Genomic DNA, 4313 nt, shown 5'->3' with positions numbered 1-4313 from the left:
GGTTTATAAAATTCAGAAAACAAAAGATGACACAATGAACAATGTATTTTCCAAGTTCTCAAGAAGAGATGTGTTAATTCTCTATTTTACATGAAAAAGACAAGTATGAGAAGGTAAAACAAGGATTTAAGTGCCTTAATTTTTGTATGCACATGGCACATGCATTGAAAATGCAAAGCTTTGCACGAAGCTTAATATTTACAGATAATACTTAATCACATAAGTGAGTGACTTTTGAAGAAATGTGAATATCATTTACAAGAAATGAGTTTGTGCTACCACGTTTTATTTATTATTATACTAATTACTCCACTTAGAAGAGTTTTCAATGGCTTGCATCACACCAAATTATCCATGGTACTATAATGATATTAACCTAATTATGGCCAATTTTTACTACAAGGTAGTGCCAATTTTAGATGACCTAACCACTAAGCTAACTAACGATGATATTGTGCATATACAACACATCAGCTCAGGAGAAGAATGGTTTGTAAATACTCATGTTGGTTTGAGGAAACTAATCTTGGGTTGTGACTACCCAACCAAAGAAATTTTATACTAAACTCTTAGAAAATTTGGGTTATGAGGTGAGTCAAAATAAATATCATCATTTATACTAAACTCTTGCAGAAATCTTATTCCTACTTACTACTCCTAGAAAATACGTAGCCTGAGAGGAGGAGTAACTGCCTAGAGCAAAACGTGGAAATAACGGTCATCAAATTGAACTAGTACATGGGGGTTTTGTAAGACTTGTATGTATGAATAGAATCGCTCAGATGCTTATAAATTTTGAATACCCATTTTTTTAAACCAAAATCATAATTAATATACTGTGCTAAATACCGTATGATAGGGTAGTACAAATTCATATTTTATTTTGATGTGTTATGACTTAAAACTAAAACAAATCATTTTGTTTATGAGAAAATGATAAAAGACAAAATAACATGTCTTCTCATTCTGAAATTAATTCGTGACACTTCCATTAACATATTGTGTATGTTTGTATGTACCCTTAGATATCTTGGTAGGGATCTCTAAGGCGTATGGTATGTGAAATATCTTGATACATATTTCTAGTTTATGATTAGGTATACACAAATAGAAAAATCTAGAGTATGTGTGATGTTTAGGAAGAAATTGTCACTGCAACATTAATACACTACTCTCTCTGCTTGGGTCCAAATGGGTCTTACATATTACAATAGATCAATAATATGTTTATAGCATGATGGTCGTTGGGGAGATAGTTAAGCATTGAAACCCAAATCATGTTTCCCATTTCTGTAGATTTTGTTTTGGCTTGAGAATAAGATTGCCACACCTTGTGAGTTGCCATTTCTCTTACTATATACCATCAAACTTTTTTTGTTGTACCATCAAACCTTTGATGTTATCACACTAAATGATGAGCGAAGGGTTGAGATGGGGATTGTTCATCCTGGTCGGGTGACCCCCTCCTGGTGCTCATATTTTCGCACACAAAATGAGGGGTATTTTCACATTTGTTACATATGAACCATTGACCCAATATCATGTTGTTCTCAATCTATGTTGGACTAGCATCATTACTTTTGAACTTTTGATCTATTGACACTTTCGTCCGATTGTTTTGTCTTTGGTATTCAACATTCATCACTCGACAAAAAGTGGAGACGCACATCACTAAACCTAGGGATGAACCGATCAACCAACAAACAACAAAATAATATGTGCAAACTACTAATGCTCCGACTTTTGTTATTTGCAGGTGCAACCTGTTGCCCACCAGAAAGATTTATTGGTGGTTTATGCTGATGATGACGACTTGGGCCCAACTCACATGGGGACAAGCAAGTGTATTAAGGCCGACCAATGCGATTAGTTGTTATCATTCAGAACCTAACATAATCACTAACCATTATTAATGGGCAAAGCGAGCTGGCTTACGAAAACATCTAGTTAACGAAGGACTAATCAACGGATTGTTCAAGATTGTTTCAAGATTTGCTCAGTATTTTTTCAATCTTTTTCGAACGTGGACTCCAACCATTGATGAGAGAGAATGTGTTGGGAATTTTAACAAGAGGCCTTGGATATTGTGTGATCTGGTCCCAAGCTTTTCGGCAAGCAAGTGTTACTTGAACAAAACCAAGAAGGGTAGAAAGCTTCAGAGAGCGAGGGGAGAGATTACTTAGACATGTGGTGCCAAGTTGGCCTACTAAACAGGCAATTTGCACCATTGGCCATGTTAAGCAAAGACTTAACTTTTGGTGCATGTGCGTAATCATGTTGATTAACCAGACACGTCGTCTCAACATGGAATAATGCACTTACGAGAAGTAAAGTTGTCAAGTAGCTGCCGCTACGAGCCATATTCTATCTCTTAAAATTTTCCTCTCTGTTTCGACTTCGCAAAAAAAAAGAGTAAGATAAACCATGGACATGTGCACATCAGAAATTCATTAGGCAATATGGCCACTTGCAACCTACCAAAAAAAGGTAATAGATTAATTTTGCGTGTGTTATATAGCCATTTTTACATGTCACGCAAAGTTATTTTTTCAACGAATAATATTTGCAATTGTGCCCTTTGCAAAAAAAAAAGGCAATTGCACATGGTATGTCATGACTTTGCAGGAGTAGAAGCAGATTTTGTACAACTAGTTACCACTAACCCCGCAAAAAAAAACTAGTTACCACTACACACTATTATTCAAAAGCTACTTTCTAAGTTTCAGAAAAGATGCGAAGTGTAATACTGTAGTGAGTCTATACATTGAAATAAGAAATAGTTAGAGAAGAAACACTAGTTTTTTCTTATGCTCTTTTTTTGCATGGAGTTTTTTCTTATGCTTGCAACGTGACAAATACACTGGATCTAGCACAACTTGCCAAATGGGTAGCCCTTGTCTGTTTTACTACGGACAGCGCAAAACTGCAGCAATCTCTCTTTATGATCAAAACACCCATACTCTGAACTTTAGTACACATGAAGCCAGTTCTTTCCCATACCCACATACCCCCTGCACCATAAGTATCCATGATCTATCTACTGGACATGCAGATCCAACCACCTACCTTCAATTCATTTGCCCCAAGATAATTAAAATTGCATGCAGGACAATATAATAGTATTTCAGATTATTGCATGTGAGGAGGCCACCTCATTGGCCGTGACATGATAGATGTAAACCTTAATGTTTGGGCTGTGGCACAGGCACTGGCTTGTTTGTTGCAGCTCCTTCCGAGGCACATGCGCACCCATGACAAGGAGGTAATTAGGGTTCCTCCCAATGGGGCTATAAACAAATGTGGCTCATGTGCAATGCAAGCTGGGGGTGACGAGGATATGTGGGAAAGAACTGTTTGATCATGTGTTGAGGTCGAGTGATCTGGTCATCAAGCTAGCTAATGTAAGCTGGGAAGCCAATTCATTGGGCGCCTCACTCTGGCCACTTGAGCTTGTAGTACTGGCTTTCAACTTGCTTCTTGATTTGTGCAGCAGCACAGCACAGTAGTTCTCCTTTTCTTTCTTTGTTTTAGATCAGCACATCATGGGCATCCTAGGCTACAATAATGTCTCCTGCACACACAGGCACTGCAGTAACCTCATTCGGACGCGCTGTGGATATGCTATGTTATAGAGACACTGCTAGGGTTATTTGATTATGGGAGGAAGGAAGGTTCATGGACGATGCAAAGTACAGATCCACCAAACGGAAGCGCGAAATATGCAACAACTTCACAAAAAATTGAGAGGCGGAAATATGGACAAGTTGGGTGCATGGTCAAGTCAAAAGGGACTGGTACGGGCTGGGGCGACTAATTGGCGATTTTGATTCCTTGACAGCTATATTTGCCCATAGTTTAAGACTTCAGCAAACCTTGAAACAATCCCAATATATGCCGTTATTTTCATCTTTTCACATGAACCTCTAATTAAGTAGTAGTACTACTACTTGTGGAGTTTACGTAGTACTCCCTCCGTCCCAAAATAAATGACTCGACTTTGTACTAAAGCTAGTACAAAGTCGAGTCACTTATTTTGGGACGGAGGGAGTACTATTTTGTGGAGTTTACATACGCCAATTAGAGTATGGTGATGAACCTATAATACATGTCCATCTTACAAGACACCAAAAATGTACGATAGCGTTTTACTTTTGCGTGGCTCTCTCATCTCATCCTCTGACACCGGTGCCGCCCGCGACGACGAGTCGGTCCCCTCCGGCCATGCGAACCTGAAAATGGCGGCCGGCTCCCGCGGCGCAAATGATGATGTGATGGCGTGATAGACCGAAAGAGCCGGATCATCTAGAAGGCTG

Source organism: Triticum aestivum, chromosome 4D (genome assembly GCF_018294505.1).
Source record: "Triticum aestivum cultivar Chinese Spring chromosome 4D, IWGSC CS RefSeq v2.1, whole genome shotgun sequence".
Lineage (NCBI taxonomy): Eukaryota > Viridiplantae > Streptophyta > Magnoliopsida > Poales > Poaceae > Triticum > Triticum aestivum.
This window is presented reverse-complemented; position numbering follows the sequence as displayed.